The 14,512-nt window shown below is 49.8% G+C and overlaps 1 long non-coding RNA gene across 4 annotated transcripts in view; it reads right to left on the reverse strand.

The window, feature by feature from the left end:
• The window catches only part of LOC113998194, a 71,425-nt gene that overhangs the window by 6,372 nt on the left and 50,541 nt on the right, over positions 1 to 14,512 (reverse strand). For all 4 annotated transcript variants that reach the window (XR_005564565.1, XR_005564562.1, XR_005564561.1 and 1 more), the window contains 7 exons: positions 12,559 to 12,649; positions 11,991 to 12,144; positions 2,610 to 2,646; positions 2,364 to 2,534; positions 2,186 to 2,284; positions 1,531 to 1,827; positions 663 to 722 (listed from right to left, as the gene is read on the reverse strand). This is a non-coding gene — a long non-coding RNA (uncharacterized LOC113998194). The remainder of the gene's footprint in view (positions 1 to 662; positions 723 to 1,530; positions 1,828 to 2,185; positions 2,285 to 2,363; positions 2,535 to 2,609; positions 2,647 to 11,990; positions 12,145 to 12,558; positions 12,650 to 14,512) is intronic.

The following is a 14,512-nucleotide window of genomic DNA, read 5'->3' on the forward strand; positions in this document are numbered from 1 at the left end:
TCTGTCCCAAGGAAAGGCAAGCACAGGGCTGGGCAGCAAGGCTTGGAGAAGGTTACTGCCGAGACCTGGCAGAAATGTCATCCAGCAACACATTTCAAGAAAGATTCATTCCCAAGCAGCCTGGCTCCATAATAAAAGTGTCAGAGCAGCTGACTTGCCTCCCCCCAATCTCATTGCCTCCAGATTTATCCTGTCTCAGGTCTCTCTCCCTCCATAAGCCAGCACGTGCCTTTCCTTTCAATAGGCTGGCACTGAAACTCAGCCAGCTGAGATTGTAGGAGAAAAGGGAATACAAGCCAGGTGAAGGCATTGTGGGGGGAAAAATGCTCAGGAGCTGGGTTTTCCTCTCATTTTGGCTGCACTCAGTTCTGAAAGGGAGAAGGGTGATATGAGAAGTACCTTAATGTGAGAATGCTCCAAAACCAGAAGCCACATTTGATTTGGTGTTCCAACCCAATTCCCTGGCTGCCAGGCTGTGCCACCTCCCTCTCAGGAAGCTTAAATCCCATTCCTGATAAAACCCATCCCAGAAGGCGTGAATATCTCTGAGCCTTCACCCTCCCAGCCAGGGAGCCCCTTCTCAGAGGGCTGTGCACACGGTGGGCATGCAGGAAGAGATGAGGCTCCCTGGGAGTCTCTCAGAAAACTGAGAACCTGCTTACCTTCAACACAGAGATGTGCTGTTAATGCAGCACCACAGGCAGCCCCCGAGAGAGAACGGTCTGCAGGGAGTTAAAAACAAAAAAAAAAAAAAAAAAAAGAGAAAGAGATATTAATGGTCCTTTGCAAACAGCTAAAAATACCCAGAACAGCCAGAGTTTCTGTTGGATTTTTTTTTGTTTGTTTCTTTTCTCCCCCCACCTCCCGCCCAAAGGAATGTGCCACACAAATTAAAACGATTTCCCTCCAACCTGCAAGACAGGACCAGGCAAGGCATCCTTCAGCTGTGAGTGAAAGAGATGGAGCCTGCCTTTGTCAGGAGCACGCCAGCCCCAGGGAGGTGAGGTGGTGGGGGACGGCAGATGTGGCTGCAGGGATCCTGCTGGCTAATTCCCAGTAACCAGGACAGACAGGTCTGTGCCAGGCATCCAGCTGGGGTCCAGGGGGTGTTTCTTCAACACAAAGGAGACATCAGTAGCAAAAGTGAACCCTGGGTACCTCAACTGCTCTGGGGGGATGCAAAATAAGAGCAAATGCCTGCAACAGCAGGCTGTGGAACAGCTTTCCATGGAGCAGAGAAAGCCTCCACTACCACTAAGGCAGTCCTGTTAAAATTGCAAAACGTGTTGCAGGAGGCAGAGACCATGATATCTCCTGGATCTATGGACCTTATCCCCCAAGGACATCATTTTCTGGCCCATGCCAGGGTATCCATTCTGGTATGTGGCCCAGCACGCATTTCTCCCTTTTAACTGAGAGCCACTTTGCTTCCAGCAGTGAGCGCTCACAGGCAGGGAAAAAACCCCCAAACAAACCCACCCCCACCAGGCTCTAAAAGCACTGCTTTGCTGTGTCACAGCTGTTCCTCACATCTGGATACAGACAGCACTTAAAGACTTGCAGCTGGCACCAGCTCCTCCATTAGCATCTCCCTGTCCTGTTAACGCCAGGCAGGCGAGAGGTCTGGCAGCTGAGGTGAAGGGCCACTCCATCTCCGTCAGCTTCTCCTCCACTAATGAAAATGTTTCTCCAGCGTGTCCTCGGGAAGGTTTCCTTCAGCTCTGGCCCCTCTGTGATTGAAGGCTAATCTCTGTTACTCTTGGCTGAATGGCAGCCCACGAGGAAGGTGATGTATTGTATTTCCCTTCAACTCGACACTTAGTGGTGCTGGGCAAAAAGAAGAAAAAGCACCACATGTTTTGAAATTGTAAGTGAACTCCTCCCAAAATGCTGAGAGAGGTCAGGGCAGAAACAGGGGCCTCACAGACTGGGACTAGAGTGCACCCCTATAAATCCAACCCCATTTTGAAGGGCCACTTGTTGTGCCAGCATCCTCCCTCCCAGAGCCAGTCCAGCTGATGGCAGTGGCCACAGGTGGCAACATGTCCTGCCTCCACCCTATGGGACAAGACTGGCCTCCAGTGAGCTCCCCAGCATCAGTCTGGCCAGCACAGGGGCCTGGGAGAGAGGCCAAGGTCTGGAGTGCAAATGGTTTGGGAGGAGAGTGTGAGGGCTCAGCACTCACAGGTTCCTCTGGCTGGCTCTAAACCAGTCACTGAAGCCTCAAAATGTAAAGTTTTCCAATCTGTGGTGTTAGCTTCCTTTTAAAATGCTTGGAGACCTCCTGATAAAAAAATGGAGAGAAAAAATTAGGGTTACAATCCTCTTGCTGGTGTGCTGCTCACTCTCAAGGAGATACCCACCTCCAAGACACACTTTCTCCTCTGCTCCACAGCTCTGCAGACACACTCCAGACCATCCCCACCAACTGCTGCTTCCCTGCTGTTGCTGCCTTCACTGGAACAACCCAATTACACATCACGGCCCTCTTCATCTGCAAAGCTTTGCAGCTCTTCTTCTCTTTTTTTTTGCCCCTACAAAACACCACCAGCATTTGTTGAGGACACACAGACACAACACAGACTCTCCTGTTTGCTTTCTCTTCTTACCGTGGACCACACAAAATGCATCCTCCAACAGCCAAACCTGGAGGAGGATAAGAAGGAGAAATTAAGAAAACAAACAGGAGGAAAAAAGGAAAAAACTTTCAATTACTGGCAATTAGTTCTACTTGATGCTCACCCACTGTGCCCCGTGCAGACACAAATCACTCTGGCAGGTGGGCATGCAGGGTGGCACAGCACGTACCTGCACATGCAGCACACAAGGTGAGCACACAAGATGTCTGGTGAAGGTATTCCAACCTATTTGTTCACCCCCTTGGGCACAAACGGCTCCAGCCTTTTTGAGGGTCTCCTATAGCCCAGCTAAAATCCGGGATGGTGCTTTGCTCTGCTCCCATGAGCTGTAGCCCAAGCCCTGGGGCAGAGCCAAAGGCATTTGCCTGGAGCAGAAGTCCAGATTACCGGAGGGATGTCCATCCTCATTTCCACACCCACCTGCCCAGGTTTTCAGGCTGGTTTCTCTTCCCAGGAGGGATGCCAGCTACAGAGAGCCCCACGGGCTGCCTGCTGACGCAGCTGCAGACGGTGCAGCTCCGACAGAGACGCCTTCCCCTCCACGGGAGGACACGCTCTGCTCCCAGCCAGGGGGAAGGCGGAGGCACCCAGCACGCTGCCGCAGTGGAGGAGGCACTCAGCCAGCCACTAATGCTTCCTACTGTCTCGGAGCAAAGGGATGAATTAGCTTTTATTAGCTCTTACCAAGAGCACATCACTCCTGCCCTTTCCTCCTCGCACAAGGCTCACGCACGGGCTCAGCTGTGCCGCAAGTGAAGCAGAACCAACTCACCTCCGTGCCGGCGGCCCCAAACTCCTCCTGGGTCTTGTATAAATCTTATAAATCTTACATCTCAGACAAGCTGGGAGTTAGGATCGAGCAATGCTCCTAAGGGTGCTGCAGGTGCTGCCCAGAAGTACTTTAAAAAAACACGGATGCTTGGCTTTGACATCCAGATCTCTCAGGTGGCACCAAGCACGGCACAAAGGAGGGCATGGGCTCCACACCAGCAAAGCCACAGCACTGTCCTCACTGCTGACACCCAAATTCAGGGCTGCTGTTTGGGGGGGTGGTCTGTGGTTTTCTGTGCCCCTGACTCCCAGCACCCAGCCAGCAGCACGGCTGAGGGATGGTGCTGCTCCAGAGAACTCTCTCCAGAGGCGCTCTGGGGCTTGTTAGCGGGGTGATAAAGGGGATGAATGGCCTCAGAGAAACGCTCTGTCTCCTGCTGTGGCATTCATTATCCTTTAGCCAGGCAATTCTTCACACCAGCCACGAGCTCTGGACTGGCTCGTTTATCCTCCTCGGGGGCTGTTTCCCACAAGAGGCCACGCTCTGCACTCGCTGGTCACCCCAGGCAGCTCGAATGCGCCTGAGGAACCCACAGCATGGCAGTGGAGGCTGAGCACTCCTCCTCCTGGGTAGTCTCTGAGCTCATCACTTTCCTCCCACACAACCAGCTTGCTTTCCCAAACACACAATTCCGTGATCTGAGCCACAGCTGCCCCCCACCCCAGATCTGCAGGAAACAGAGCTGGTCGCATTTTCAGCCTAGTTTCCTAAGAAGTGCAAAGCATATGCAATCCTGCTGCATCAGTCTGTCCTCTGCCCACTCCCCAGCAACTTCTGACACTGCAAACAGATTTCAACCTGATGTGACAGAGAAACAGAGGTCTTGGAGACAGTCAGAGTCTATAAATTTCATGGGAATCGACTATCAGAGGAGAGACATCATTAGCACCTTCCAAACTGTAGTGTATCATCCCTTATTAGACATCAGACAATCTGCGTGGGAGAGAGAGAGAGAGGCTATAAATATCCCGGGAAGGGGAGATGCTCCATTCAGCACAAACAGCTTACTAGACACCAGAGACTCCAAACCCAAACTGTACATCCACAGGAGATGAGATTTCATGGATCCCACTGCACACAGTACTAGCTGGAGAAGGTTTCAAGCCTTTTTAGCTCATAGGAGAGCCAGCCAGCTAATATGCCATGTTAGCCCTTGGAAAGCCCTTGAAAATGGAATATGTGCCCTTCCCTTGCCCTTCCTCTAGTGGCCAAGCCAAGGTCCTGCCACATTTCCAACTTTAATTGCCGTCCCACACTTACGGTTGAGTTCAGCCGCTGCCTAAAATGGAAGGGACACGCCCAGCTCCAAGGAGAAGCACTGATGGGCAGACCAGCTCCCTTTTCCCCACAACCCTCCCATTGCCTCTCTGCCACACTGACAGAGATTTCACCTTCCAGCAAGATGTTTCATCCACAGGCTGCTGCCAGCAAACACCAGGAAGGCAGCCCAGAGCCCGAGCAGCCGCCCGCTGAGCTCTGAGCAGGATCACTTACACATCAAGCTACCCATTAGCAGGTTGACTGATTAGTGGCACTTGCTGTGAGTGAGAGGGAGCCTGTTCCTCCACACACAAGTCCTTGCTGTCCACCAGACCCACACACCAGCTCCCATATGGATCTGCAAGCTGGAGCCAGTGGCATGGCTATCCTTTCTCAGCAGGACAGAGGCAGCCACAGAGACCCTTCCTCTTCCTCTTAAAGGCTGAAGGGGACACAACAGCCTCTTGGTTCTCCTTTGAAGTCAATTAAAGTTCACATATCTCACAGTGTGATACAACCTTTGGAGAACAACACCAAGAAGCCACTGACTAGGCTTGCTGGCTGGCCTTCCTTGCTCAGCCCCTTCCAGTGACCTAATTAGGAGACCCTCGTTAGGCTGTTCCAGGGTGGAATCCAGAGTTGCTTTTGCCAGGAACTCCTGTCACTCTTCACTGCTCTCTGATATGGGGAAGTTTAAGGGCAAAGCATAGGGTACCTGGCAAGGCAGCAAAGGTGACCAGAGCTTGCTGAGGCTGAGCTCAGCATTTCAGGGTTGTCTGACCCTGCTGCAGGAAAGCCAAACCCTATATGCAATATGCAGACAGAGCAGGGATCTGTGCTCATTTAGGATCTGCACTGACCCAGTCGTTATCTGTTCACAATGTCATTTCCAGCCTCAGGCCTTCCAGAGCCCTGGAAGTAACTGAGAAGTGAGAAAGAGCCTTTTTCCCTCCAGCTCACACGTGGTGACACTGGCCCGGCTGGCCAGACTCATTTTGGGACTTGACTGATTCACCCAGCAAAGGTCAAGTCCCAGGAGGTGCCATCAGCCTGGTGGATCACGTATCGCTTGTACCTGTGGGGCCTCAGCTCCACAAAAGGACAATTCAAACATGCACTACAGCACATCCCTTATTCCAAAAAAAAAAGAAAAAAAAAGGATTTACACCCCAGGGGTGCTTGACTCCCTGCTCTGCCCAACAAAAGGAGTGATGGGAACTGAATCCAAGCTTATGTTCACTAAAATAGAAGGGAAAAAAAAAAAGAAAGAAAATCCAGAAACCCAGTCACTCCATCCTAATTGTTCTGATCCAGCCTTTCACAGTGTTGTATTGAGCTAAAGGGCCGCACCTGAAAGTGTGCCAAGAGCGGCATGAAATGTTAATGTTGCAATTAAAACAATATGAATATTGCAGCACCGCTCTGCTGCTCCCCATCCACTGAACAATTCTCATTCAATGGAAGTCAAGTTACATTTCAGGAAATAATGAGGTCTACTAATTAAGTCTGGCCTAGGAAGACAGCAGTCTTAAAAGGAAGAAAAAATATTCAGATCTCCCCAAAATGTGTACATTTGCTGCTTATTACCTGCAAAGGGGAGTCATTAACGCTGCTCAATGCCAGGATCACAGGTCAGTGCCATTGTCTTATTGCACACATCTAGAGGAAATTCTCTATTTAATGCTAAAACTCATAAGTCATGACCTGCCTTGCCCCCAAGAGCTGAGCTGGGAATGCCAGGCTGACACGTCCCATACTCTGAATGCAGGAAGCAGGTACCTGACAGTGAATGCCAATCCCAGGCTGGGCTGGGGAGAGGCAGGCTGGGGCTCTGAGGGGCTGAAGGCAGCAGATCACATTCAGCTGACACAGGACTGATCCCAGACTGTACACAGGGAAGGGATTTTTCCTCCCCAGCCATCCAGACAACTGAGTGACAGTGACACTGGCTTGAGCTGGTGGAAGCCACAGGGAAAGTGACCACTGGGTCAATCCTGGAAGGATAAAGACTAGTCAGGATCATCACTGATGTTTTAAAGTTTTAACTTTAAAAAGAGGCAACAGAGAAAGCCCCCCTTCCTGCCCCCTGCATCCATCAGCTGCCGTCCGAGACACAAGCCCACGTTGCATTAACATGAGGGCACAGAACAGCCTGGAAATCAGAAACATCAGGTCCAGGGTCCCAAAGGAAATTGATATCAACACACTGCACCCATAGCTTCCCTGTCTTCTGGTCTTCCATCACCTTCCCAAATCTCTTTACCCATGACAGTGGTTGGGGCTGCCTCTGTGTCTCCAGTGTTCTCCCCAGCCCAGATAACTGCAGGGGCAGGGAGGGTCCCTCAGCAGGAGTATTTCATGGGAAGAGTAGAAGGTTGGGAACAGGCCCACCATGTCATCCTGCTGATTTGGCTGCCTTTTCTATTTCTTAGAGTTTCAGGAACACACAAGAACTACTCATCCTCCAGGCCTGAGCTCTGCCATCAGACCCAATCTTACTCACCAGCATGAAGTTGTCTAGGGGACACAGAGCAGCTTCCTGTGTGAAGAGGAGGCTATATCAATTCAAACCTCTCCAAACCCTTCCCTAACTTACTTCCCAAAAATCCAGCAGAAAATTCATCCAATGGAGGGGTGAGGGAGGGTACGGGAGTCCTGGTTCATTCCCTGTCCACTGCTGACACTCCGAACTTCAGCCTGTTTTTAATACAGACAACCCTCCTGGTAAGATCCAGACAGAGACTGAGCCACACTGACCAAACCCGGCAACGCAAAGAGCCCAATCAGGGGGAGCTCAAACCACCAGGAAAGAAACACTGCATTTGAAAGAGGAGAAAAATCCAGAGGAAAAGATCAGAAGGGACCTTCCAGGTCCTGGATTGCCCTAAGGGACTTAGATATCACTTCTATATCCATCTGTTAGAAATAAACCTATCTGGTCACCAAGGCACACCCAGGGGATGCCCCTGCCCTGTCCCCACCACCAGCAGCTCACTGTGGGTGGGTAGGTGGTCTCCTCCCTCCAGCCCACTTCTCACTCCGTTGCCAGATGAACCAGCACTTGCAGCCACCAAGTGTCTGTTCTGCAATAAAGAGCAATAAACATGCCAGAGTAATTAATGTCTTAACAACTTATTACAATCCTCAGATAATTAATCACAAAAGCTAAACATGCTGTCTCACCCTCCTAATGTGTTAATGCTCTAATTATTATGCCTCAATTAAGGGAAAGTCAGCGCTCCTTGCTTAGAAGTGCATGTTTAATAAGGGTGCTTGAATGCAGGCAAGTCAGAATGGGAAGCGAGGAAGTGATGGGGGTTAAGGAAGAGGACACAATTTTTAATGAGGTTTCATGGGTGGCTCGAGGCAAGGAATTGACAGCTCCTATCTGGGATCTCACACAAGACTGCACGTGGACCTGGGGGCCATCTGCGGTGGCTCTGTGGCTTCCCACTGGACTATTTATAGGAAAACCAGCACGTGGGACACAGAGAAGGCAGGGACTGGAGATGAGCAGTTACACCATGGATCTGGCCAGCACTAGACAGCAGAGGTGGCAGCTTGAAGAGCAGTCACTACAGGAGGGGTGTTCTCTTCTCTCCAGCCCCTGTTGTGCTCTCTTCCCAGTCACACCAGCACTTGCCACCACTCCTGTCCCCCGTGAAGCAATCCTGCTGCCCGAGCTTCTCCAGCCAGCCCTGTTTCCACGATGGCCCCTTGCTAGTCTTGTTATCTCTGGGACATCCCACAGAGATGATAATAACAGCCCTCAAAAACCAGGATTACTCTTGGGATGTGACATATCAGCTCATCTGATTTCAGCCACTGCCTGGGGGTTTCCCACAGCTCCTCGTTGCCTGAGGGAACAGAAAGCTGTGTCTCAAAGAGCACACCATTAAACAGGCTTGGCTTAGAAGTGGGAGAACCACTTGTGGTGGTTATTGCCACTGAATCTGCCTTCCTGGTGGCTGGCTCTGAACCTTGCTGGACGCTGGGAAACCTCAGAAAGGGGTTCTTGGTTGTAAAGAGCTTGAGGAGACTCTAACAATGAATGTAGGGCCTGGACCCCTCACCATGTGATAGCAGGAGGTCCCTGCTGCACTCAAGGCAGCTCTGCCCCCATGTGACCCTTGTTCTTCGGAAAGACTTGTGGTGCAAAGAGCAGTCAAGGCAGAGATGGCATCACCATCATCCCACCCATCCCACCCTGAGGAAGCAGTGACCCTCAAAGCAGCAGGCACGGGAAGCTGGGACCAAGATAACCAGGCTCCATACAAGAAGCAGCAACAAAAGAATGGCTGGAGCCCAGGTCTCCCAGACAAAGCCTATAAAAACTTCTATTTTTTCAATAAAAAGCTTTTGAAAGAACTCCCCTGCTCAAGTGGGTCTTCACACAGAAGAAAACTCTCCCTGAATCAGCCTGGTTTCTGTTCCATCCAAGACAAATGAATCACCAGAAGCATTTCTAGCCTAGGTTTGACTGGAAAACGATTGCATTTCCTTAAGAAATAACACACTCTGTAGGTTTGGATGGTTCCCTCTGAGGAATAAGGGAGAGGGAATAAGAAACAAAACAAAGTAAAGCAACCTGGAGGGGACATGAATTTTAAAACCCATGAACACTTTTAGTTTTCAAATAATCCAAATGAAAAAAAAAATGTTTCACATAGTCACAGAAAAATAATTCTGTTACCTTGATTCTTTGGTGAAGTCTCATGAAAAAGAAAAGAAAGTTCCCCACCTCTGAGGCACCAACCTGACAGCAGCTTGACTGGTGAAAGGGGGCTGATGCCTCCCTGTAGAGGCAGCCTGTAGATTCTCACAGGGATGAGGGCTCAAAAAGAAGAGCTTTTTGAGCTCTTGGCCTCCCTCCATGCTGCTTCCCATTCCAGCATCAGTCTTGACCTGCCCAGACTCTCCTTCACCTCTTTGATGAAGATGACTTCAGACACCCAGCTCTAGCTCTCTGCACTGGGCTGGAGGCATCACAGCTCCTCATCTCAGCAGCTTCATTTTTTTCTGTGATGAGCTGCTGCGTGGAGATCCCACAAAAACCCAACCTACCCTGCAAAACCTGACCATCCAGGACAGAGCCATCAAAATCATTGTGAAAGCTGAGCAAACACAGCCTCATCAGGGAGATATATAAGGGATATGATGCTTCTTGAGGAATCAAAGGATCTTCCTGCTATGGTTTTCCCTGACTGGTGGACTGGGAAGTTTTCTATTGGCATCTATGTTGTTCATCTGTGCTGAAGATGGCTGTGCTCAGAGATGAGACTGTTACCTTCTTTCTTTCCAAACATAATATCCAGTTCTCTCAGGCACTGCAAGGAAATGGCTGACTGCTTTTGAAAATATGGGCCATTGCTTCAGTTTTGGGGCTAGAAATTTTGGCTTGGTTATACTGGATTTGACCTATTCCAAAGTATCAAGTCAGCTGAACATCCAGTGCCAGGAGTTCTGGAGAAGTTGACTGGCTTTTGTTAGTATGCTGTGGGGTTGGAAAAAGCTGTTTACCTAGAGGACTGCCATGATACACAGCTCCTGTGCCAGGATATTTTCCCTGGGATGCTCTGGGCCCCATTGAGCCTGTACCTACCATGGCTATGAGACCAGGCATCAAACCTGAGCCTTCCTCCAGGTACAGTGGACCTACATCCCCAGTAATCCTCACTCTGCCCGACCTGGGCATGCTCCCATTACCACTGGAGTAGTCAAAACAGAGAGGGGAATTGCTGTGCCCCTTTGCACCTTTCTCATCTGAACTCAGGATCATCTTCCTGGAGCAAGTCACTGCCCCAACAGACCAAGATCTGCTCCCAAACACGCTTACAAAACACCTGCTGCCAGCGACCACGTGGGCATGTTCCCAGAGTCCTAGAGCAGGGCTTGAATGCTGAGGGCAGCCTCTGGAGAGCAGCAGATAACCATCCCATGAACAGGTGCCCCACGGAACGACCATCACACACAACAGCATCACTGCTTCCCAGAAAATGACAGTAGGCCCGAGTGGATTAAAGTGCTGGAGCACAAAGCTGGTGGCACCGAAGCCCAGATGCCCCAGCCCCAACCTCACGGCCCCCTCCAGCAAGAGCTTTATGAGCTCAGCTTACCCCCTCCCTCTGCCCACTGCCTTTAAGACAGCGTGCAGCATGACAGCTGGGAAACCCAATCTGATCCAAATTTTGTTACAACCCTGCTGGTTTTTATCCTTGTTTACCAGCATTAATTTTAATGGCTTTCCCTACATTAACTTTGTCCTGAATCAGTTGGAGGAAAATTCCTACTCACTTGCCTTCTGGAGAACAGACTGGGTAATTTTCCCTTGTCATTTAACAGCCCGCCTGGGCTGCTCAGAAATGACAACCACACTGTGTTCTTTGTGGAGGGCAATAAACTTCCCAAGGCCGGGGGAGGAGAATACATATTCCTGAATACACTGGCCCTTCTTGGTTCAGTTTGGGTCTTGGCTTGTGCTGGCACAGCAAGTGGAATTTCTTCCTCCTCACCAGATGCTGTGAGTGTGGTTCCACTCCTTTCTCCTGCTCACAGAGAGGTGTGATGGCTCAGGCCATGGGAAGGAAGAGAAACACTCAGGACTCTTTCAGCACCTTTACATTCCCACTACAAAAAACAGGGCAACGGTTCTTTCCACAAAAGATATGCAAGGGTTCAAATTCAGGCATGTTTCCAAAGTTTTCTGTCTCTGACAGCATAAAACAGGAATGTGGTGAGAGCAAGGGAAGCTGCTTGATGTATCACATGATGCCCATCCTTTAAAAGTACAGATGTTCCCTCCATGCTCCAAGGGACGATTTGGAAAACGGAGGGCTCAAAAACTCCTACTATATCCAACCACAAGCACCTGGGCTGCTGTAGGGAGAGTGTTGCCATGGAAAGATGAGGGAGGCAGCAGTGTGGTGGCTGGAGTATTCCTACCAATTACCATGAAGAATTTTGACTGCTCTGCTGTGTTTCCTGCAAGAGCCTAGCAACCACTTCCTAAGAGTTACACACACATGGAGAAGCGTTTGGCAGGGTTACATGCCAAGGAAGCAGGCAGGGAGGGGTCTCGGGCAGGGACACACTGCCTGTGTGCAGCTTGGACACCTCAATTCCTGCTCCAGGAAGCTCATGCAGAGGTGCAGGCCATCAGTGGATCACATGGACACCAGAGCAGGGCGAGGGAGGGGGTGACATGCAGGAGACAGAACCACAGGGAGGAGGAGACCTGAAGAAGGAACCAGATGTCCCACCTTCACAGGGCAGAACAGGGCAGCTTGTCGTTGCTCAGTTCAGAGGTCCTGGATGGAGAATTCCTGTCATCAGCAATCTCTTCTACGTACAAGCAAACTCGTCCATGGGTTCACTTCAAATGTGTTGTTTGCACCAGGACTCCTGCTATCTGCCCTAATAAAACAGGAGAAACAAGACTTACAAGATACCTTGCACTGAAAGAGTGAGTGACCCAGAGTCAGGGGCCACAGCATCCTACCCTCTTCCACATCCTGAAGTAATGAAAAGGCAGATAGTCCACATGTGCCAGTCTGGCCTCTTCCACAAAAAGGGCACTACAAACTGACAAAGAACAGCTTCTGCCCATTCATTAAGTTCTTGGCATTAACAGATTTCTCTCCAACCAAGCCATAAAACCCAAAGCTGCATGCAAGCAGCATCCTAAGATATCCTTGTAAATCTCAGCCACCACCTTCATTAATTACAACCCAGTGATAGTTCAGGCCATTAGTTCTGGATGGTAACTTCATTTATTCCCACGTTAATGCTCGATGTCAGTGGTTATCTCATTACCACTCTATTACTCACCTCCTTAATCCATCATTGCAACCCAGGCCAGAAGGGAGGAGCAGAGTTTGCCCTGTGTCTGTCAAAAGATGATGCATCAAGTGTAGAGCACCTAGAAATCACAAACAAAGCCCTTCTAATCTGCAGCTGAGGTTATATCTATTTAAGAGGAGGAAATGACACAGATGAGTGTTGTCAGGACCACAAACATGCTCTAGCATTGAAAAATTGTGGATTGGTACCTATTAAGTCAGAGCCAAAAGCTTTGGTAAGAAGCACATATTAGCAGTTATACAGAAAAATGACACTAACTCCACCCTCCTCCTCAGACTCTCCTTCCTCCAAACCCCAGGTTAGATTCAAACAGTTACTGCCTGTTAAACGCTTTGGGAAGGCAGGTCAAAGTAAGGGCACTGGGAGCTGCTACCTGCTGAATGCTCCAGAAAACACACAGGCAGCATTGCACAAACCACCAGCCCCGAGTGTCAGTGCAAATACACCTAAAACATGGACAGGTACAACAGTTCTTGGCATTTCAACTTGTACGAGCTGTAGTTCCTCTTGTGTGGTGAGCAGGCACTTCCAAAAATGTGCTTTATTGCACCTACCACACTCCTGCCTTTCCCAGGATTTACTCCACCCGCTGATCTGGCCCCGTGGGTCTGATCAGGGTGTCCCAGCCCAGCAAGACCAGCAACTTTCCCTGTCTCATTCCCTCCTTCTTCCAAATAGTCTTGCTGGAGACATCATTTCAATCTTCCCCTGCCTGATTCAGAAAAAGGGAAGCTGGTTTTATGTTGACAGGCTGTGAAACGAAGATGTGAGCTAGGGAAAGGTTCAGAGGGATGTTTCTCTTGCAGCAACACAGGTTCTTAGAGCAAGAAAAGCACCTCTGCTCTGCCCAGATATGACACTCAGACAACAGGCAGGTGACTGTGGTTTTCACTGCTTCCATGTGACATGATAAGGAAGGACTAAAATCCTCTAATGTGGAAGAAGTTCATGCCACAAAAGCAAGGTAGAGAAAGAAGACACAGCCCCAAGATGATGGCAGGAGTGAAAAATAGCAATGATTTCCTCTGTGATCAGTAAATCCCCAGATAACATGCCTGTGCTGGCAAAAGCAGGCTCTAAATAGTGCTGTGCCAGAACAACTGACAGGGCAAGTCTGCAAGATGCCACAATCAGATGTAATTAAAACACCTTTGCTGCCCTGCTTTCCATTCTCTCAGCAACAAAATCCATTACAGAATGCAGTAAGAAAATGATTTAAAATGTCCCTGAAGCCAAGTTGTTGACACCAGCGTAGACAGATGGATTTTGATACACCCTTGATTAAACAGCTTACTGTAGAAGGCAAAGAGGGCAGGAAAGGAGCTGGGTGATGAGCCAGAGGCCCATCTGAGAAACAGGGATTATCCTCCAGGGAAAGCAAGTGCTGCTGCAACAGAAAGATGTCCCATCAACCAGCCAGAGGCTAAAATAGCCTCATCCCTTTGGGAAGCAGGCTGCAACCCTCTGCTCCTGTGCCAGGCTCCTGTTCCTGAGCTTCCTCCTCAGAGTCAGGCCAGCAACACCACACACATCACTGTTTTCATTCTCTGATGAAAGGCTGTGGTGAAAGCAAACAGCAGAAAGCCTCACACAGGGCCCAGCCCATCGCAGGGCCAGCAGTACTTCCATTTACATGGATTTAGACATCTTGGTGGGATTCCCCACGGTGCAGTAGAATATGTCTCCAAGCACAGTTTTCCCCACAGGCACTCATAACATCTCTCTTCCTCCTTCTCTCACACACAGATGCCCTTGGACTGATAAGGATTGAACTCTTCTTGCATAGAGGGGCAAAGATAAAGTCTTCTCCCTGGCCTTCTATTTATATCAAGCTGGTAGGAACTTGTTATCTTTAAGATCTCTGGCACGAGCAGCTGCAATCAGCCATCAGGTTGGAAAGTTATTAGGAGTGGGCAAAAAG

The sequence above is a fragment of the Pipra filicauda genome, unplaced genomic scaffold (genome assembly GCF_003945595.2).
Source record: "Pipra filicauda isolate LSUMZ 115617 unplaced genomic scaffold, ASM394559v2 scaffold114_size2234877_pilon, whole genome shotgun sequence".
Lineage (NCBI taxonomy): Eukaryota > Metazoa > Chordata > Aves > Passeriformes > Pipridae > Pipra > Pipra filicauda.